The sequence below is a fragment of the Bos indicus x Bos taurus genome, chromosome 11 (genome assembly GCF_003369695.1).
Source record: "Bos indicus x Bos taurus breed Angus x Brahman F1 hybrid chromosome 11, Bos_hybrid_MaternalHap_v2.0, whole genome shotgun sequence".
Taxonomy (NCBI): Eukaryota; Metazoa; Chordata; class Mammalia; order Artiodactyla; family Bovidae; genus Bos; species Bos indicus x Bos taurus.
The window spans coordinates 104,224,876-104,247,035 of record NC_040086.1 but is presented as its reverse complement, the minus strand read 5'-3'; the positions used below and the strand labels follow the sequence as shown (position 1 = coordinate 104,247,035).

Genomic DNA, 22,160 nt, shown 5'->3' with positions numbered 1-22,160 from the left:
GGCGTGAGTCCCGTGGAAAAGAAGTGGCCGCACATTTTCCAAGATGTTGGAAACATTGTTTTGGCAACGTGGAGGCTGCTCCGCTGCCCGAGACATCCTGACAAGAAACAAGCCTGACCCGCTTCCCAGCGCCGGCTCCCAGCTGCTGGACGCGCAGGGCGGGAGAGGCCAGCCTGCTGGCTTCCAGCGGCCTCTCTTGTGGGCCAAGATACGACTCATGGAGAGTTTGTTTCTGCGGTTGCTAAACAGCAACGCCGTGTCCGTGTGGATGGGTTTCTACCGCGCACGGACTTTCTGAGCCAAAAGGGGCCCAAGTCTCCTGGTGAAGACCTCTCATGGTGCAGGGGAGAGACCGAGGCCCAGAGAGGCCGCGGAGTTGGCCCAGACCTCAGAGCGAACGGCCGAGCTGGGGGCAGGGGTGGCCCCTCCAGCTGGGTCAGAGGGTGTCTGGGAGGGGCCAGCCTGGGGAGAACAGCACAAGGGTCAGCCCTGGGGGCCGCGAAGCCTCGCCTTCCCACCCGCGCGTGGTTCCGAACATTAAGTGCCGCGTTCCACCTGCTACGGAACCTGCTTCACGGAGGGTGGCAAAAACAGACACTCGGGAAAGAGGGCATGCCTGTGAAGGGCATGGACGGGTGAGTAGGAGTTCACCAGGCTGGCCAGGCAGAGCCAGGGACCCTGACCACGTGGTGCTCAGCAGGAAGAGGGTCGGTAGACGCCAGGCTGGGGGAGCGGGCCCACCTCCCCGCTTCATCCCGGCTCCCCACGACACGCCAGAGGCCCTAGAGACATCTCCCGTTAGGGAGGTGACTCTTCCCCACCCTCTGAGGTTCAGTTTTGGAGGCCTGCAAACTAAACTGGCAAGGGAAAGATTACGGAGAGAAAATGCAGACTTTTATTCCTGTGCACATATGCCTGGGACTTCACAGAAAAATGTGACTCAGAGGAGGAATTAGAATATGGGGTGCTGCCTTGGGGGGCATAATGAGGGAGAGGAGGGGGAAGGGCACTGGCGGGAGGAAGGCCTCCCAGGCCCTGGGGAGGAGGCGGGGCTGTGAGCACTTCACACGTGTCTGCTGAGGGGCGGGGCGCAGCCTCGAGCCCCCGTGGAGACGGTCTTCCCTGGTGACTCCGAGGAGGGCATCTACGAGAACCGGATTCTTCAGAGATCTCGGGGCAGTCTCTGCTTTCAGGCAGGTAAGAGATTCAGGAATTCAAACACCTTCCGTCAACACAGCTTCTCTGCTGCAGAGGCCTATCGGGGACACTACACAGCCCTCCCCAGACCCTCCACACAGCACACGGCGTTTACTGAAGATGGGGCCCGCAGAGGCTCAAGCTTCCTCGGGTCACCTCCTTCCTGAAGGCCACTTGCCAGTGAGAGTGGCCTCCGCTGTGGGCAGGGCTGCTTCGTGCAGAGATGGGGCACCTCGGGCAGGGGGTCTCCGGGGTGGCTGAGCCACCATGCTGGCCGATCCCGAGAGAGCTGCTTGGGCGTGTCCCTGAAGGGCCCTGTGCCCAGGGGGTCTAGTTGTCGTGATGTCTAGGAATGCCCTGCACCCCACTGCTCCCCACCCGCACAAGTCACGCCTGGCTCCGTCAGGACTCTGCATGCGGGTGGGGGCGGGGACCGGAAGGGCCCGTCTACGAGGACTAGAGGGGGAGACCAAGGCCTGCAGGCCACCCGGGGCCGCCTCCGCTTCCTGGGCCCAGCTCAGCCATCCTGCAGAGCCCGGGTGACCTCAGCCGCATCAGAGAGAGGGTCTGTGCCCCCGGCCATCCAGGCTCCTGCGGGAAGTGGGTCTCGGGGACCACCTGTAGACGAGCACATGAGCCAAGGCCGGGCCCGGTGACACCAAAGCCGGGGACACGGTCAGCGCTGGGCATGCAGAGGTCAGTCGGTGAGTGGGGCAGAGCCGGGACTCCGGCTCAGGCCGCAGCTCTACCCCGAGGGTCTGGCTCATCGCCTGCCCGCCTACAAGCCCCAGGATGGCCCGCCGGGGCACCGGACACGGATGCCCTCCGCACAGGCTGGCCGCAGGGGGAGGCCCATTTCCAGCAGTTCGAGGCAGAGCTGCGAACCTCCCTGCCCCCAGCGTCTCAGGCCCCACACTCACCTGCTGTGAGCCCCCTCCCCAGGGACCACAGAGCCTCACGATCCAACCTCAGCCTCACTCTGGGTCCCCCGAACAAGGACTCGAGTTTCCAACACAAAACAGGAGCTCCACCTCCAGTGGGATCGCCAGGGCCAAGGTGGCTAGCCTAGAACCAACTGGCCGCCCAGGCCCCCGACTGGCTGGGCCAAGACCGAGGGAAACGGGGCTTCATTTGATCCAGGCTCCCCGCCTGCGCTACCGGTTCACAGGCCCGGGGCAGCTCCACCCACCCCGACCCTCACCTCCACCTTCACGAAAGGGGCGCATCTTAGCTGTGTCGCCTGGACACCTGCACTGGTCAGACCCGGGGATGCTGACCAGGAGAGGCCCCCTGGGAGCCTCAAAGAGGCCACGGCCCGAGGGTGGAAGTGGAAGGCAGCTCTGAGCCGCTGGGGGCACCAGAAACAGAGGCACAGAGGATGCCCCCAGCCCAGGCAGGTGTCTCCAGGGCCTTGGGCTTGCGCTGAAGGAGAAGGACGAGAGAACCGGGTAAGGAGCTGGCAGGGGAGCCTGCGGCGGGAGGGACTCCGGGGGGGTCAGGGGGCCGGGGAGGCGAGGTCCAGCCTGACCCTCGGCTTGAGAGCCGCCTTCGCGTTTGGACACTGAGCTTTACCTCGTGCGTCTTCGGTGGAGGGGAGAGATGGTCAGATCTGGGTGAAGACAGAAGACAGACGGACCTTCGGCAGGAGGGGGTGACCCGCACCCTGCTACTGCTGGGTCGGGAGCCAGCCTCGCGTGGAGGTGGCCATGGGCGTGGAGACGGACGGGTGGGACAGCGGCGGCCCCCAGGGCCTGCTCCCCGAGGGAGCCTGGACGGCCCAGGGCAGAGACCGCCTCGCTCTCTCGCCTGTGGAAGTGGAGGTCGGGCGCAGAACAGGCTTAGAGCGTGAACCTTTGGCCCTCCTCTGAAAACCTTTTTAATTTAAATGAAGAGGACTGCTGAGTAACAGGCAATGGAAGCTGCTGTTACAGGGAAGTTTGGGACGGTCTCCAGGCCAGTGACCTGCGTGAACAGGGGACCTTCTGGAGCCTGGGGTGGTGCCAGGGCCACACACCCGTGGGCGGGCACCAGACGGCGGGACAGCAGGCCGCCGGTCTCAGCCTCCAACCTGCAGCCCAGCCGGCCTTTGCTTGGCTGGGGTTTTTATTGCCGAGTTGTTGTAAAGGTTTCTCTTCCTCCCTTGCTCCTGCAAAATTGATGGTCTCGCCCTCCAGACGGGCTTCAGGCAGAGAGCTGCGTCTGGGGGCGGGGGTGGCTTGCAGCTGCCTGTTTGCCTCCCCGAGGAGAAGTCACAGGAGCTCAGCGGCGATAACAGAGGCAGGAGACGCGGGAAACACAGCAGCTGTGTGCTCCTGAAGCACGTGCCCGGCTTCCCTGGCGGCTCAGATGGTAAAGAGTCTGCCTGCAATGTGGGAGACCTGAGTTCGATCCCTGGGTCAGGAAGATCCCCTGGAGGAGGGAAAGGCAACCCACTCCAGTATTGTTGCCTGGAGAATCCCACAGACAGAGGAGCCCGGCGGGCTACAGTCCATGGGCTCACAGAGTTGGACACGACTGAGCGACCAACACTTACTTTGGGACTGAGGACTCTCCTCTCTGCCCAGCACTGCCCCTTTTCAGAGGGTCACCCCCCCCACCCGCCCCCTCCCTCAAAGCCAGATGCTGACTCTCCTCCAGCCAAGCCTGGGGTACCCTGGCATATGAGTGCAGGCTCATCTCTTCCTCAGCTCCCCACCGGCCGTAGCCACTGACCACAGCCTCCATCCCGCCTCCACCCCTCTCCACCAGCAGGCCCAGCCCAGCAGAGCCCTCCAGAGGTGGACGCCCAGCGGATGGACGCGGCGCTCAGCCCGGCTCCGAGGACACCGCTGCTGGGTCAGCCCCTGTCACCCTGGCTCATAGCCACGTCCTAAGCCAAAACCTCTATGCCAGAGGAGGGGGCTCCTCTTTTATCCCCATTTGATGGACGAGGACACTGAGGCCGGGAAACCCAGGGACATGCCTGAGGTCAGGTGGCCAGAGGTGAAACGTATGTCCCTCTCTCTGAACACACATAAATAGCCTGCACAGGCCCCCAGAGCCCATTTAGCTCAGGACAGAAGGCAGACAGGGAGACCTGGGTCCCGGCTCAACTCAGACACAAACAGAACCCGTCCTGCATATCAGACACGGGCTCCTGTCGAGGAGAAGAGCCAGGTGCCTGAGGAAAGGAGCCTCAGGATGGTGTCCCAAGGGCCCTTGAGGAAAAGGACCAGGGCTGGGACCTGGCTGAGTCGAGGGGCCACTCGAGGGCCCAGTGACCAGGAAGACCCCGTGGAGTGAGTGTGTGACCCCTCGGGGGCCCGGGGACCAGGAAGACCCCGTGGAGTGAGTGTGTGACCCCTCGGGGGCCCGGGGACCAGGAAGACCCCGTGGAGTGAGTGTGTGACCCCTCGGGGGCCCAGTGACCAGGAAGACCCCGTGGAGTGAGTGTGTGACCCCTCGGGGGCCCGGGGACCAGGAAGACCCCGTGGAGTGAGTGTGTGACCCCTCGGGGGCCCGGGGGCCAGGAAGACCCCGTGGAGTGAGTGTGTGACCCCTCGGGGGCCCGGGGACCAGGAAGACCCTGTGGAGTGAGTGTGTGACCCCTCGGGGGCCCGGAGACCGGGAGGATGCCGTGGAGTGGCTGCATGACCCCGGCCGTGGCCACACGCTCTGGGAAGCCGGCCGCCCGCATCTCCCCAGCAGGACTCTGAATACTGGCACTTGACCCTCAGGTGACCGAGACGCTGTCTGAGTCCTGTCAACGTGAGGATGTGAGGGGAAGCTCTGGCTGCAGCCCCTACACTTCCAAGAGACGTCCAGGAGGCCCGGGGTGCTTGTGGTATAGGCCAGCAGGGTCCTCACCAGAAACACCCCAAACAGCCAGCAGGCAGAGTGCAGGGGGCCTGCGAGGAGGCAGGCAGCTGGCCACAGGACGCCCAGGACGGCTGTGCAGCGTGTCTACAGTCAGACCCCAGGACCTTCTGGAGGGTGAGCCCTGCGAGGGGCGCCATCCCTCACTGCACTCTGCAAGGTTCTTCCCCCCACATGCACGCACCTGTCCACGCAGGCAGCGAGACGCAATGCCCTACCCAGGCCGCAGACCGGCAGATGGAGCCGCGGCTGACGCCTGCCCTCCTCTGGGCCTCAGGGTCCCCTTTGGTGCCCAGCAGGCCTCACGGGACCAGGCCCCCAGGAGCCGGTGTCAAAGCTCCTGCAGCAGGAGCCCACCTGGCCCCAGTGCCCCAGGCCAGGACCGCAAGGGCCAGGCCTCCACCGGTGAGGACCGCAGAGTCGGGAGGGAAGGGCGCGTCACAGCAGCGGCCCAGGGGCAGGCCCACATGCAGGGCACTCAGGCAGGCCTCACAGAATCCTCTTGACTCCCCCACCAGAGATGAGCAGAAATGCTTGATGACAGAGAATTGCAGAGAACCAGGGCAAGCTTCCTGGAGGAGGCCACACCTGAGCTGGTCCCAACCCCACTTGACTCAGGATGGGGCTTCTTTCTCTAAGCCAGGGGTTCTCAAACGGGGGCATTTTGTCCCCCCCAAGGAACACTTGGCAATGGCTGGAGACATTTGCGGCTATCGTAGCTGGGGTGGAAAAAAAAACCTTACCAGAGTGAGCTGCCTGGAGCTCTCAGAGCTTAGATGACGGGCTGGGGTTGGGCAGCCCTGGAGGGCCTCCTAGAGGAGGCTTAAGGAGGAGGCACTCAGCTGGAGAGGAAGGCGCATGGTCTGGGAGTTCTGAGTCCAGGGTCCCCTCAGCCTGGTCCACCCTGGGGGCCCCCGACCTCTCCAGGTGCCAGACCTTGGGCTGGGTGCTCACATCTGTCAGGCCCTTAGATCCTTCCAGTAACCTGAGGAGGCCAATGCTGCTAAGATCCCATTTCACAGAAGGAGAGACTGAGGCTCAGAGCTACGGGAGGCCTGCTCAGGGCCCTAGAGGTCACGGTGACGTAGCTGAAAAGCAGGTGCCCTCTTGGGGCCCCCAGGCCTGGCACCACCTCCCCTTGGTCAACACAGCCAGTGTTTGTGGAGAGCCCTGCACCAGCCAAGCCTTGGGCCGGGCCCTGCCCCTGGCTCTCCCAAGAGACAAGACTTCTGTTTGTAAAACAGCGAAAGACCCTAAGGTCAGACTGCAGGGTCCATGTGCTGAACCCACCGGAATCCAAAGGAGCAAGAAGCTCAGGAGGGCTTCCTGGAGGAGAGGGTGGGGTCAGGAATGGCCTTCCACAGACTGCTCCTTGTGGAAGCCCCCGTCCCACGTTGCTGAGGCCACTTGGGGATAATGCAATCGGGGTCTACCCCAGGCTGCATTCACATCCAGCCAGGAGGCCCCCATGCAGGCCGCCCCAGATGGCCCTGCCCCTCCCGCCGAGCTGGGGACAGAGCTGCATCCCGAGTCCACCTCAGGCCAGGCGCACTGAGCCTTCACTATCCTGGCGGACCCCTTGGCCCATGGCGAGGCCCCTCTGTTGGTGCATGGTTCTTGGGCTCCCAGGGTGCCTGTGTTTCTCACTGGGGGATGAGTCCTTCAAGGGGCTCCGAGGAGGGTTTCTGATTAACTAGTTGGCGCCCTGTGTCACCCAGGGGCGAGCCAGGCCTGGTGCCCACTCAGGCAGAGAGACGCCTCAGCACCAGTGCCGTGGAGAGGTTTCGGGGTACCTGCTCCCAAGATCAGGAGCTTCAGTAAATACTCCAGCATCTGCCACTTCAGCTGCCCCCCACCAAGAGGACAGTTCACTTCCTGTACCTCCTTACCACCCCCTAGCTTCCCCCAAAGACCTAACGAAGGGATCGGGTCTGTCACCCTGCAGCCAGACCCTGACGTTCGTTATCTCGTCCCCCCTCCCAGACCCGAGGTCGCACAGGGCAGTGCCTTCTGGGGACTGACCAGGCAGCGGGACCGCCCAACTGACCCCTGCCCGGTGCTCCCACCCCAGCCCAGGCCACGGAAAGTCCAGCAGGGAGGCTCGGCCCGACGAGCGGACAGCCACTGCCGAAGGCCCGGCCGGCAGCGGGAGGGGGCAGAGAGCTCCCCGCTCAGCAGAACGCTAGCGGCTACTTTCCATGGAAAAAATGTCTTCAGACCCCCAGAGGCCAGGAGGCCCCAGCCCATGAGTCAAGGCTCTGCTGCACCACGGCTGAACCGCGTCCCAGACAGGCGGCCCCGCCCCGCCCCCCACCCCGTCCCGAGCCAGGCTTTGCCCCATTCCAGTCACAGCACGGGCCCCCTCCAGGCTGAGCCCCACCCCCGGGCACTGTGGCCCCTGGGCCTCCAACCCGCACAGCCCCGGCGCCCTGTGCAAGTCCCCCGCACCCCAGGACGCCCACCTCCTCCCCGCAAAGTGGGCCCCTCAGAGTGGGGCTGCTCAGGGGCGACCTGGAGGCTGGCCGCGGGCCCTGGGCCCTTGCCCTCGGGCCTGGCACCGTCGGCTGCCAGCAAACGCGGGTCGATAGGAATCTGCCTTCCTCCAGCCGGCGTCCGCCCAGCCTCGCCGTCACCAGGCTTCCCTGCAAGGTTTCTTTCAAAACGCACTTGGGAGAGCAAACGTGGAGACGACAGCCAAGCCAGGCCACCGTGCAGACCCCGGCGGACTCCTCGGGGGCCAGGGCGTGTGCCCCTGGGGCTCTGCAAGTGGTGGGAGGCCCTTCCTCCCCGGGGGGCCCCACCTCTAGGGACCGAGGGCTCTGAGGTTGCGGCAACCTTGTCCCAAGGCCCAGGCTCTGTCAGGGTTGGGGAGTGTCCACGGAGCCCCTAGAATTGTGGAGAAGGGGGCCTCGTACCCTCTCTTGTGGATCCAGGGCCACATCAGTTCCTGCCATGTTCTGGGACCCCTGGAGCCCCATCGGGAGGGGCAGGGCCCTCACCAGAGCAGCCCCAAGCAGGAGGGACGGGGTGGGTCTTCCTCACTCCCCCTCCAGCGCCCACAGTAGCTGGGAGCGGCGGACAGACACCGTGAGGGTCCCAGACGTCGGCCCCAAGCTGCAAGGCTGACTTTGCAAAGTGTGGGGGCCTGGGCGTGCCTGGAGGGGAGGGGCCTGAGGCCCAGGACACCCCCACAGCCCAGGGAACCCTCCCGATGTCGAGGCTGGAGGCCCAGCAACGCCAGGATGTTTCTCTGTCCCGGGGCCAGCGGCCCTCCACTCTGGGCAGGGCTGAGACACACCGAACTGTTCCGAAGGGGCCCAGGGCCATGTCATGCGGGCAGTCCCGTGTCCAGAGGCCCCCGGACGTCTTCAGACGCGGGACACTGCGCGGGGCTCCCTCTGACCTTGACCTCTCTCCCATCCACGGTCTCACTCTGCCCTCCTCCTGCTCCCCTCCTGTCCCCTCGGGTCAGGCCACGGAGCTGAGGCCAGACAGCCCAGGACGCCCAGAGCAGCGGATCTCGGCCCCTGCCCCCGCGGCTCCTGCCTTTCTGCAAAGACCCCCGTGGGCCATCCGCTGTCCTGGCTCGTGGGCCGGGAGCTTGCTGGGACCGACTTCATGTGGTGTGTGTCCCAGAACCAGGGCGAGCTTCATTTTTTCCCACTGACGTCACCCGGCACGGTTTGAATCCGAAGTGACTTCGAAACCCTCAGAGACATAACTGCAGTTGTCTTTGCAAAGTGGAATCAGATGGTTTTTCCAAACCTCCCCAGCCCCTGCCTCCTCCCCGACTCCCTCTCGCCCTCTCTCTCTTTTATTATGTTCCTTGGACGGCGGCCAGATGTTTCCTGCAACAGCAGCCCTCCAAAACGTTACAGAAAGAGTGTGCGCACGGCTTCCTGCCGCTGGGGTGGAAGCAGCGACGTGGCAGGGCGGGGGCGGCGGCCAGGCTGCAGGCCGGGGGGAGGCGTCAGTCTCCAGCCAGGCCCCGGGTCCCAACCCACAGGGCACCGGGGGCAGTGCCCATCCCCAGACGTAGGGCCTGGGCCTGGGCGGGGGCCAAGTGCAGGCCACGGCCTGGGAAAGAGCAGGGCGCTAAGACCAGGCTCTGGGCAGAGGCTGACCCCGGGGCGCTCCCAGCTCCATGTCTCCATGGCGCACGGGGACCTTCATGCCCAGCAGCCTCTCCCAGGTCGGGCATCAGGGCTGGCCGCGCCTGGACCAGCTCACCTGAACACAGGCGCACAGGCCCATGCGGGCGGGGGGCGGGGCCTGGCAGGAGAGCAGCGTCCGTTCCCGATGGAGGCAGAGGCCGAAAAGCACAGGAGCAGCAGCCTGGACGGATCCAGCATTGGGGCCTGAGGCGCGTCTGGGGGACTGGCGCACAGGGGCCCCCGGAGGGAAGGTCGTGCCTCCCTAATCTTCAGGCCGCCACCAGAGCCTTAGCATGGGCAGCTCGGAGCTTCCCCTAAGCTGGGGGGGCACCCAGAGGTGCTGCAGCCCTGCTCAGCTCCCACCCCAGACAAGGCAGAACCCGCACGCGTGCACGCACGCACACACACACACGGAAACCCACACACACGTGTGCACGCGCGCACACACATGGAAACCCGCACAAGCACACATAGACACACACAGAAACCCGCACACACGTATGTGTGCACACACACACGGAAACCCGCACACGGGCGCACACACACAAACGTGGAAACCCGCACACATGCGTGCGTGCACACACACACACGGAAACCCGCACACGCGCGCACACAGACACACACAGAAACCCACACACGTGTGCGTGCACACACACATGGAAACCCGCACACATGGCGTGTGCAAACACACATGGAAACCCGCAAACATGTGCACACACACACACACACACACACGGAAACCCGCACACGCATGCACGTGTACACACACGGAAACCCACACACGCGTGCGCATGCACACACATGGAAACCCACACAACGTGCGCATGCACACACACGAAAACCCACACACACGCGTGCGTGCATACACACGCACAGAAACCCGCACACATGCACACGTGGACACACACACGGAAACCCGCACACACGCTCGCACACACACACATGGAAACCCGCACACATGCGTACACGCACACACACACACACACAGAAACCCACACACATGCACATGCACACACACACACACACACGGAGCCCGTCTTCCCTTCAGCCCCCATCATCCTAGGTACCTTCAGGTTCAGGATGGGGGGTGCCAAGGCTGTGCCCCCACCCCAGTCAGCAGGAGCCCCACTCAGGGAGGATCCCCCGCCACCAGAAAGAGTTCGGTTCTCCCCGGGGAATGTAGGATGCCACGTGGATGCCCAGTGGGTGGAGCTGAGAGCATGGACAGGAGAGAGAAGTCAAAGTCAAAGGTCGAAGATCCCCAGCGTCTGAAGACGTCCTTCAGGGGCCTCTGGACACAAGACTGCCCACATGACCCACACGGGACTGGGGCCCCACCTGCCTCAGGGCCAGTCAACAGGGTGGCTGACCCTGCCCCCCAGGGCTCCAGACCACCCTAGGCTCCCAGGAGCCGCTGGAGGGACTCGAAGAACTCAGCCAGGCTGCCGTGCTCATGGTTAAGGGTTATTAGCCCAAATGGACAGAGAAAAACCAGCCCAGGGAGGGTCTGCGTGGGGCAGGTGCCAGGGACTCCAGGCACCAGGGGACGTGTGACATCATGGGAGGGGTGAAAACCAGGGAAGGCCCCCTGAACTTTGGTGCCCCGGTTCTCCTTGGAGGTGGGTCACGAAGACAAGCCTGGCTGTCCACGTAGGTGACTTTAGCTTCCAGCCCCTACAGAGGTCCGGTTGATACCGGGGACCCTGAGGCACCCCCCATAAACCCCATCATTTCACAGACTCCCTGGCGTGGCCTGGAGCAGGTAGACAAAGATGCTTTTATCAGCAGGACGTCCCGAGTGTCCAGAGGTCCCTCCTGGGAGCTGAGCCAGGGCCTGGCCTTTGGGCATGCAGGGTGTGGGCAACCCGAGTCTGCTGAGTCTCAGCTCTTTACTGCACAGCGACTCTGACCCACCACGTGCCACCCGGGGAGGCAGTGTGCCCAAATGAGCCCAAGCTGAGGAGGCAGAAAGGGAAAAAACCCGCCAGACACAGCAGGTGTGAGGGCAAGGATGCGCTGCTGAAACCTCATCTCCTGGGTGAAAATGAACCAGTGAAGTCGCTCAGTCACGTCCGACTCTTTGCGATTCCATGGACTGTGGCTACCAATTTCCTCCATCCATGGAATTTTCCAGGCAAGAGCACTGGAGTGGGTTGCCATTTCCTTCTCCAGGGGATCTTCCCAACCCTGGGATCGAACCCGGGTCTCCTGCACTGCTGGCAGACGCTTTACCCTCTGAGCCACTCAGGTGACAGGACAGGCAAACCCAGGCTCCCACACAGCCCACCTCTCAGCAGAGGGCCCGGGCCCACGTCTCGGGGGCCACATAAGAGGCCAGGGTTGACCACCCACAGGTTCTTCCCTCAACTTCCCGTGCCAGGAGCACCCTTCACAGTGGTCCCCGCCCCAACCACCCCAGGACCCCCGAGGAGAACGACAGGGACCGCTTCAGTGCCGAAACGTGCAGTGAGCCTCTGTAAGGGCAAAGGGTGATGCTCAAAAGCCCCAGGACGAAGCCCAGAAGCTCGATTCCAGACAACACAGGAGGGAGGCTTCAGGAAACGGGGGCCTTCCTGCTGCCCCCATCAAGTGGAGCAACAGAGCGTCACCCCAGTGGACCCCCTTTCCCTACAGGGGGAATGTGGCTCCGTTCCCACAGAGCTGCCCCACACCGGTCATCTCTCCAGAGATCCCCCCATGAAGGCTCAATCTTTTGACTCTTTGCAGACATATTTGGAAGATTCACTTCTAAAGGTTTTCACGAATACGGCAGCTCTCCAGGCTGGTCCCTGAGGATAGCCGCGGGAGAGGCGGCCTCAGAGCAGTCCTGCAAAGCAGCCTCGCCTGGGACCCCAACACAGCAAGAGAGATTTCAGTTAGACCTAAGGAAGACTGCCCGAGTGGGACCCAGGGATGGCACCTGGTTAGACAAGTTTCAGGAATCCCCACCTGCACCTCCTTCCCTGTGTGAAGCAACAGGCACGTGCACCATGGCTCCATAAAGCAGAGGAAGGGCCAGGTAACACCGTCTCAGTGGCCACCACTGTCTAAGACCTAGATGAGATTGATGTCTGGCCTATTACCACCCAGGCTTCCCAGATGACACAGTAGTGAAGAACCTGCCTGTCCATGCAGGAGACACGGGTTCGATCCTTGGGTGGGGAAGACCCCCTGGAGGAAATGGCTACCCACTCCAGTGTTCTTGCCTGGAGAATTCCATGGACAGACGAGCCTGGGGGCTGCAGCCCATGGGGTTGGAAAGGGCCAGACGCGACTGAGCACACAAGCCTCCTAGTAGCTGAACCTCTAGGCCTCAGGGTTTGTTACTAGAATACGGAAAAATATTAGCACTGGCCCAGGGGCAGAAAGAAGCGGATTTCTGTTTAATGTTTATTTATTTGGGTCTTAGTTGCACAGTGCAGGGTCTTAGTCCCTGATGAGGGACTGAACCCTGCGCCCTGCACTGGGAACACGGACTTAACCACCAGACCACCAGGGAAGTCCTGAAGCAAGAGGATGTAAATCGGTGGTTCCTTCAGGAGAACCTGCTGGGAAGTCATTGGAAGTCCTTGATTCCTTCAGACCCTATCTTGGGAACCAGGAACGAAATTAGAAGATTGTCTTTCCCTCCTTTGTACACGAAGAACTCCTCTTTACCCCCCATGCCCAGCCCCGATGCCTCCTCCTCCTGGGAGTCCTCCAAGCTCCTCCCCACTGGCTGTTCCTCCCTCTGAATTCCCACAGTCCTGTGACCCCTCCTGGCACAGATCAGCCCACACTGGCTGCCTGCACGCAGCCCTGAACGCACCCCCAGAGCGTATTCTGGACTCCACTCTCCAGTATGCCAGCCTGGCCGCTTCTGGCTTTTGAGAGCTTGAAGTCTGCCTTACACCAGCAGGGAAGTGCTGAAAGTGTAAAATACCTACCGAATCTCGGACTTAATAGTAAATGAGGGTAAGATAGCTCGTTAATAATTTTTAGATGGCTTGCATGTTGGTATGATAATAGGTTGATACATTGGGTTAAATAAAATATATTAAATTTATAAAATTCACAGTTTTTAATGTGACTACTAGAAAATTTCCAGCCACGTGTTACATTGTATGGGGCAGATGCTGCCCTCTCCAAGCCAGCCCAGGGCAGCGACTGCTGAACAAATGAACAGATGGATGGGTACTCGGGGCTGACTGTCATTGCCTTTGCCCTGGAGTCTCAGACTCATCCAGCATGACCCATGACCACCCTGTTGAAATACAGGTGCCGTGAGAAGGTTACTGAATCACAGCTCCCCTCTCTGGAGTCTGCACCCAACCCCGTGTCATATGATCGGCCCAAGTGGGCGCCCGGCCCTGTTCCGGGGTCCCGGGGCACCACGGGCAGAAGAGGGGGAGCTCCAGGGAGCAAGGCCCATCTGAGGTCTGCAAGCTCACCCTCCGCCATTCTCACAGGCAGCACAGCGGGCGGTGCAGGCACAGGGAAGGCTGGGTGCCCACCTCCCGCTCAGGGTGAGCGTCGTCCAGGCCAAGCTGGCCAAGGAAGCAGGAGGCCGGGCTGTCCTTCCCCAACTTCTCACCGAGGTCCGCCCTGACCGTGCCGTCCAGACAGGCTCCCCACCCACCCCTCACCCTGACTCCTCAGAGCCAGCTGAGGCCGATGGCCCTGACCCCCAACCTGGCGCAGGTGCTCAACCCCTTCTATGGCTCCTGCGTATCCATGGCCTCCCTTCTCCTGCTGACTCACTCTGAACTGGGAAGGTGCCCACCTGAGCCTTTCTACAGGTCTCCGGGGACGAGCCTGGGGTGTCATGTTGGGGTCCAAGGTGGTCAAAATTCATCATCACTTCCCGCTGCACAGTCTGGTTACAGAGGGCCTCCCACTGGACAAGGTTCGGAAGCAGCTGGGGTCCCAAACACCCGTGATCTTCTGCCCGTGGTCCCTGCACTCTGCACCCCCATCCTCGCCAGCCAATGCCCGCTCCCCAGCCCACTCCCCTCCACGGGGTGTGAGGGGATCGCTGCCTTTGCACCTGGCTCTGAAATCTCCCTCTCCCTTTCCAGAACAGGAGGTGGGGAAGGCAAGCATTTGGGGGAAAGGAGGGCCCCTCGGCCAAGAGGAAATCAGAGATGCTGTTACTGGGCCCCGGCTGCGTCCAGCACAGTCCATTCGGGCAGCTCCCCTGGCCCAGGCACAGGGACAGAGAGCAGAGGGGCGGCCCCTGTCCATCACAGAGCAGCGCTCTGCCGGATGGGCGCCGAAAGAGGGAGGGCTGGAGACGGTTGCCAGGGAGACTGCAGGGCTTAGCCAATCTGCCCCGGCCAACAGGCTTGGCGGTGGAGGGCGCTCGGTGGGGCAATGCTGCCCTCTGGTGGTAGATGGGGAAGATGATGGCCCGGCCCCATCTCTGCCATCAAGCCAGCTGGAGGCACCGGTGATGTTTCCCCTTCATTCCAGGTAAATGAAGCACCCAGGCCTTTCATGAAATGCATCTTTCCTTGATTCTGACTTAATTCAAAGTTACAATCCACAAAGTTCTGTGCACAAAGAAAGGCTTTACTGAACTTGATCAATCAGTAAGTCATTTTGGTTTGATAAATGCTCAAGTTGCAGAATCGAGGAACTTTCCAAAATCGCTGCAGACGGTGACTGCAGCCATGAAATTAAAAGATGCTTGCTCCTTGGAAAGAAAGCTATGACAAACCTAGACAGCATATTAAAAAGCAGAGACATCATTTTGCCCACAAAGATCCACATAGCCAAAGCTGTGGTTTTTCCAGTAGTCATGCATGGATGTGAGAGTTGGACTGTGAAGAAAGCTGAGAGCCGAAGAATTGATGCTTTTGAACTGTGGTGTTGGAGACGACTCGAGGGAGTCCCTTGGACTGCAGAGATGAAACCAGTCAATCCTAAAGGAAATCAGTCCTGAATATTCATTGGAAGGACTGATGCTGAAGCTAAAACTCCAATACTTTGGCCACCTGATGCAAAGAGTCGACTCATTGGGAAAGACCCTGATGCTGGGAAAGATTGAAGGCAGGAGGAGAAGGGGGTGGCAGAGGATGAGATGGTTGGATGGCATCACCGATTCAGTGGACATGAGTTTGAGCAAGCTCCGGGAGAAAGGGAAGGGCAGCGAAGCCTGGCGTGCTGTGATGCGTGGAGTCGCAGAGTCTACACAGCTCAGCGACTGTTCAACCACCTGGAATAATTAGAGAGCGCCACCTACTGTTGACCCAGAGAACTGCAACCCAGCTTTACCAGCGGTTGTAACTCTTCAAACGGAAGGGCCAGGGGTTTGGCGGGCGTGACTAGAGGAGTAGCAGAGGGTGTCCAGGAACCGGTGGGATTTCTGGAGCCCTAAGAGGTCCTGGTGGGTCCAACGGAAAGAAGCCACCAAAGTCGGAGGGAGAGCAGCTGCAGCCAGCCAGCCTCACTCACACGCTCCACTGACCCACTGATGCAGCTACACAGAGGCGGCTCTACCTGGCTGATGACTGCACGGGCTCCAGGCTCCTAAAGCCGCGGCAGAACCAACGCTTCAGGCCTCTGAATCCTCAGCACACGCCCCAGGCAGCGTCCACCACTGGCTGCAGTGGACACAGCTGGCCCTGGAGAGGAGCCGCTCAGAACAGACCCTCCATCAACACTCTATCTGCTCTGAACTCATTTTCAGTTTTGTCTTGGCTTTTTTTTAATCAATTTCTTTTTCTTTTAATCAAAGTGTCACTTATTTCTTGTACCCAAAGGTCACCGAGTCTGTGCTCACTGGCAAATTCCTAGACCTTTTCCTTCAGCCTGTCCTACCCAAGGCCCTCTAAGACCTCAGGCTCCTCCAGAACCCGATATCCTGGACTTCTACACCCTGCACGGCCACCTGCAGCCCAGGAGGGCCCCACCTTCCATGCCCCCCAGGACATTCTGCTCGGGGGGCGGGGGTGAGGGGGAGCTGATGTGTGTGACTCCAGGGCCCACATTTGTATTCCCAGGGGTGCGGTGGGGGGAAAATAAGGCCCCAGACTGAGATCCCGGGCTATACCAGCAGCAGGGCACCGGTCTCCTGGCCCCTGGCCCCACGCTGAGACTCTGATAGAGGCTCTGAAGACCCCACTACGGGTTCCATAAGGATACTCCAAGCTCCCCTCTCACACCCAGCCCCATCCAGCCCCAGACATATCAGGAAACCTCGCCTCTCTATTGGGAAAGTCTCTGGTCCTGAGACCTCCAGCCTGGGTCCTGCTGACCTAGAACTTGCCGGGGAGGGGTGGGGGTGATCTACTGGAAACCTGGAGCTCAGCCCACAAGGGGTAACACACAGTGGGGCCTGGGGGTGCCAAGCTGAGCACCCGCCACCCCCCATGTGTCCACAAACGCCAGGCCACCAGCCGCCTGGCGAGCACAGGCTATGAGACGAGACTGGCCTCCGCCGTGGCCCAGCCCTCACCCAAGGTACCCAGGCTGCTCCTCTGTCAGCTGGCTTTGGGGCCTTTCTAATCAAAATACAAAAGCTGAGCTACCGGATGAAAACCTGCCCATGAGGCTCTGTAACTGGGGTCAGGCCCCACTCCGGGGGGCTCTCATTCCTGGGGAAGGGGCTCAGGCAGTACAACAGGGGCCTAGAGAGACACCTCGGCGGGGCGGGCGGGGGAGAGGTGGGAGAGACAGTCAGCCTCCAGGCCAGCCCTTCAGCCCCACCTCGACCCACCGTGCCCCCGCCAGGCTCCCCTCCCCTCCCGCCCTCCCTCGCTCCCCCCCATCTCTCCTGAAAACGGGATGTTAAAGACAGGCTGCCTGTGCAATCTCTTTAGAAAAGAGCATCCTATTCACCACAGCTGGGCCGTCTCACAAGAGGCCTTCAGTAAACACACTGGTTTCCGAAAGTCTGTGTTCAGGCCACAGCTTGCGACATTTTTTTTTTTTTTTACATATCCATGCTGCTTTAATTTTCTCCATAAACTCTTTTATTTCAGAATCATATTAGATTTACCAGCTTTGCAAAGATAGCACAGGGAGTTCCCACAGACCCCTCAGCTGGTTCTCCCCAATGCTAGCATCTTACATTCATCTGGTACGTGTCGTGACTAAGGAACCAGTATGAAGACGTCATCATTAAAGGCAACAGTTCAGAGGTACAGCAGGTTCGGCTCCAGGCCACTGCAGTACGTACCACAGGAAAGCCACTCACAGGAGAGTTTTGGTTCCCAGGGCGATAACGGTTCTGTTTACACGGCGCTGTAGTCTGTCGGGGCTTCCCTGCTGGCTACAATAGTGTTATGTCTAAGGAAACAATGTTCAAACCTCAATTTAAAATATTTCACTGCGAAAACATGCGAACCGCACCTGAGCCACTGGTGAGATGCCATCTCTTCGCTGGTGGAGGCTGTTCCCTCTGCACCGAGTGTCTGCCGTCTAGCGTGGCCTCCCCCCACGGATGATCTGACCCGGGTCTTCTCGATGACCTGCTGCAGCTCCTGCATCAGCATCGCTGCTTCGCCTGCACTTGCTCGTTATGAGACGGCTTCTCCCCCGAACCCTCGCGAGCCAACCCTGCAGGGTTCAGAGTTTCCTTCTGCAGCCTCCTCACCCCGCTCAGCCTTCACAGAATTGAAGAGATTACGGTCCTCCTCTGGATGAGGCTTTGGCTTAAGGGAGTGTTGGGCCGGTTTGATCCTCTATCCAGACCACCCGAACTTTCTCCGTACCAGCAGGAAGGCTGTCTCTCTTTCTTATCCTCCGTGTGATCCCTGGAGCAGCACTTTGAATTTCCTCCAAGAGCGCTCTTCGCCTTCACACCGTGGTTAGCTGTTTGGTGCAAGAGGCCTGGCTCTAGGCCCGTCTCAGCTCTGACATGCCTTCCTCACTGAGCTCCACCATTTCTAGCTTTGATTTAAAGTGAGAGACGAGCGGCTCTTCCTTTCCCTTGAACACTCGGGGGTCATGGTGGGTTCTTAATCGCCCAAATGCCACTGCTCTTGCGTCTCGGGGAAAAGGGAGGCCGGATGAGAGGGGGGAGGCGGGGGATCGGCCAGTGGGTGGAGCCGTCAGAACACACACCTTTGTCAGTTCAGTTGGCTGCCTTACGTGGGTGCAGCTCGCGGCTTCTCAGATAATGACGAGAGTAACACCAGAGGTCACAGGTCACCATGACGGATCTAACAATAATGAAAACGTTTGAAACACTGGGACAATTCCCAAAATGCAGCCCAGAGACACAAAACGAGCAGCCGCTGTTGGGGAACAGGCACCGAGAGATTCGCTAGACTCGCGGCGCCACTGACCTGCGGTTGGTGAGAAGCACAGCTTCGGCAACAAAGGGAAGACAAGAAAACGCGCTCTGCCTGTTCGTGTCCGAGACGTGAAAAGGTCAGTCACTCAGGCGTGTCCGGCTCTTTGCCCCCAGGGACTGGAGCCCGCCAGGCTCCTCTGTCCGTGGGATTCTGGCAAGAACACTGGAGTGGGTTGCCATTTCCTCCTCCAGGGGATCTTCCTGACTCCGGGATCGAACCCAGGTCTCCCGCATGGCAGGCAGTGTCTACCACCTGAGCCACCGGGAAGCCTGATTTATTCCACTCATCCTGCTTTCCCCCGACGTCCTCCTCTGACCTGGGACCCCACCCAACCCTGAGCTGTCACGTCTCCGTGGGCTCCTCTGGGCCGCAGTTTCTCAGACTTCCTGTGCTTTGATGACCTTGACAATTCTGAGGAGGATTGCTCAGGGATTCTGTGGAAGGTCCCTCAGCTGGGATTTCTCTGGTGGTTTTCTCGTGTGGGCCTTGATGGGGGGGTTTGGGAGGAAGACCCTGAGGGAGGCGCCCTATTCATGCCTCTGCGCCAGGGGTGCAGGCCGGCACCAGGACGCATCACCGCTGGCGCTGGCCTTGACCCCTGGCCGAGGTCGGGTTTGCCGGGCCGCACCCCTCCCCTGGAGCGTTCCTGTCTGTCTCCCTCCCCCGGCAGCCTTCTTTACAAGGCGGTCACTGGGCACAGCTCGCATTCGAAGATGAGGGCTCAGGTTCCAGCTCGTGGAGGGGAGCACGCACACAAACCCTCTGGGACTCTTCTGCAGGGAGAGTCATCTCTCATCCACTACATGTTTATTTATGCAGTCGTGTGTTTATGTGAGAACAGGCTCACGGGTATTCATGTTGTCCTTGGAGTCATAATCCAATCCGACGTTATTGTTTCTGTCCCAGCCCCGGGTGTCCCGGCCTCGTCCACGGGGACCATGCTGGTCACACCCTGTGACCCCCTGACGACCTGCTGGCATGCTCCTGTGGTTAATGCATCCCTTCACTTTCACTTTCTAGCACAACAAGATGCTCCTGGCTCATTCCGGCCGAGTCTGCCCAGCCCTGGCATGGTCCCCCGCAGGACCCCTGGTCCTTGCCTTGGAGAACGGTGTTAGAAACCAAGATCTGGGTGCCGGGGTGCTCAGGGAGCAATCTGGCACTCGCAGTGTCTCTCGGCTGACAGAGCAAGGAGACTGTGTGCACGCTACACGGGCTGTCACGTGTGATCACAGGTGTTGCCACACAGCCGTCTGTACTGAGCTAAACCCGAGTGCACGCTGGGTCTCCAGCTCTCATCCACCACCATGTGGGTCCCTCTCAGCCCAGCAGCGACATGCCAGGGCCCCCAACCCAGCTGCATGGTCATCTCAGTGAAGACGAGAGCAGCACCAGACAGCAGAGCCGTCAGCCTGCAGCCCCAGAAACAGCTTCATCGCCCCAGGAACAGGCTCCCACGGTGGCACCCTTCACGGCCAGTTTTACGGACCCCAAAGCTGCTAGCTCAGCCGCTGCTGCCTCCACTCCCTCAGGAAGGTTGCCCTGCCAGTCTGCAGGCCACCCGGGGATTCTCCTGACCTCCCAAGTAACTCTCTTTGCAGACAGTAAGGCTCACTGAGCAGAAAGGCCATGTGGTTTGGACGAGTACAGCGTCAGGTTCCTGCCAGAAGAGTTTCACTGCCCTACAAGTCCTGCATCTCCCTCACTAGCACCCCACTGGAACCACTGACTTGTTCACCATCTCCAGAGTGACACCTTTTCCAGAATGCTGCATAAATGGAATCGTGTAGTTTCTCTCGCTCAGGCTTTTTCACTTAGCAATATGCATTTGTGATTCATCCGTGTCTTTTCGTGGCTGACAGCTCATTTCTTTTTATTGCTAAGAGTGTTTCACTGTCTGGAGGAACCTCAGTCTGCTTATCTATTCAGTTACTGAAGGACATCTCAGTTGATTCCCGTTGTCAGCAGTTACGAATAAAGCTGCTATAAAGGTCCGTGTGCCAGGTTGGGGGCGGACAGACATTTTCAAATTGGTTATATCAACACCTAGAGCTGCGGTCACCAGATGCTGCTGAACTTTGTAAGAAACTGCTTCCCAGAGCATGCGACCTCCGCTCTCAGGGTGCAAGGGAGGCCCCCCCATCTCGAGAGCCCTGTCGCGGCAGCCTCTCCCCATTCTGCACTCTCCAAGGGCCTTGGCGGCTAAGAGAAGAGTGTGGGCCACTCGCCTAGCCCAGGCCCTACCCCACCTCCTGAGGGCTTGGCAGCAGATGGAAGTCCACAGGCACCTCCGCCAGTCCCCACCAGCCCCTGGGGCCCCACCTGTCCTACCGGGCAGCCTGGAATCCAGGCAGGCGTCCGGGCAGGCTCACATCTGGCCCTCCCTGGCAGGCATCCGGGCCAGCTCAGGCAGGAGCGCCACCCAGACTTCGGGGGCCTGGGTCCCACTGCTGAAGCTGAAGGCAGGCCGCCACCTCTTTCCCTGGCCTGTTTCCTCCCCGAACAACGGGGCTGCTCATCGTCGGTGATCACGGCTCTGCTCCACGCCTACACGGCCCATACTCACTGCGGCTGTCCCCCGTCTGCAGAGGTGAGGCTGAGGCCCAGGAGGGAAACGCTCTGTCCACCCACGTCCAGCTGGGGGCAGACTCCGGGCCGGCCTCCCGAGCCTCGGGCCTCCCGGATGGTCCCGGCAGCCGCTGCACCGAGAGGAACAGGAGGACGGAGGCCCGACCTGGGGGGCGGCCCAGAGACCTCAGGCCCCCCAGGCAGAGGGGGCTTCCGAAGCTGGGTGGGCCCTAACCCGGGGGGCAGGGGACCCAGCAAAGCCAAGCCTGATGATCATGCCCCTGCCTCTGCCACGAGCCCCTCGGGGCCGTGGGCCAGGATTCCCTAGATGCTCCTGACCCACCTGTGTCTCAGAAGCATGAGAACCAACAGCACTCCTCTTGCGGGACTGGGTTTTTTCCAGCCTCGCTCGCTGGGTGCCGAGTGCCAGTTCCCAGGCTGAGTCGGAGTCTGCAGCCAGCCCCCAGGTTAGGTCAGGGCCCAGGGGCCCTGGTGGGATAGAGAGCCCCTCAGGGTGGAGCCTGGCCTGTAAGTGTGGTCCGTGAGTGTCCGTGAATGAATGAGGAACCAAGGCCCCCACAGCCCAGGATTCCCACCCCCACTGGTGGCTCTGACCTCCCTGGGACTTTCACCGTCAAGGGCATGACAACGCTGACCCTCCTGGTCCCCCGGCCTGGAACTGGCCCACAGCCCCGACCTCCTCCAGATGTGGCCCCAGACTAGAGGTGGAGGGCTCCAGAACCCACGCCTGCCAGGCCTGTTCCCCAGGGGACGGCCTTGTCGTCCCGGGAAAATGACCCAGGAAGCGGCGACCTCAGGGTCTTTTCTGGATGACTGAGGTCTCGCCCACCTCGGGACAATAGCCCTGGGAGGTGGGGGTGTCTGTCCCTGCCGGGGGGACGGGGAAACTGAGGTCCAGAGGGGGAGCTCCCAGTCCGGGCTCAGCGCGCAGTGGGCTCCGCGGCCCAGCGGGGTGGCCCCACTCCGCCCCAACCCCGACCCTCTGACGTAATCGGACGGGGGCGTGGCCTGGGCCGCGGAGTTCCGAGGCTCCCGGCGATTCCAGAGGCCCGGAGTGGGGCACCTGCAGGACCGGAAGGACCCG

At 61.0% G+C, this 22,160-nt stretch overlaps 1 long non-coding RNA gene across 2 annotated transcripts; it reads left to right on the top strand.

Annotated features, from left to right (window-relative positions):
* The first annotated feature begins 3 nt into the window (after positions 1–3).
* LOC113901854 lies at positions 4–9,645 on the top strand. Of its 2 annotated transcripts, XR_003513570.1 has the most exons (4): positions 4–3,546; positions 3,946–4,032; positions 4,914–5,169; positions 7,036–9,645. It is a non-coding gene; the product is annotated as an uncharacterized LOC113901854 (long non-coding RNA). The 2 variants fall into 2 exon arrangements; XR_003513569.1 differs by having other exon boundaries at positions 3,946–5,169.
* Positions 9,646–22,160: the final 12,515 nt, after the last annotated feature.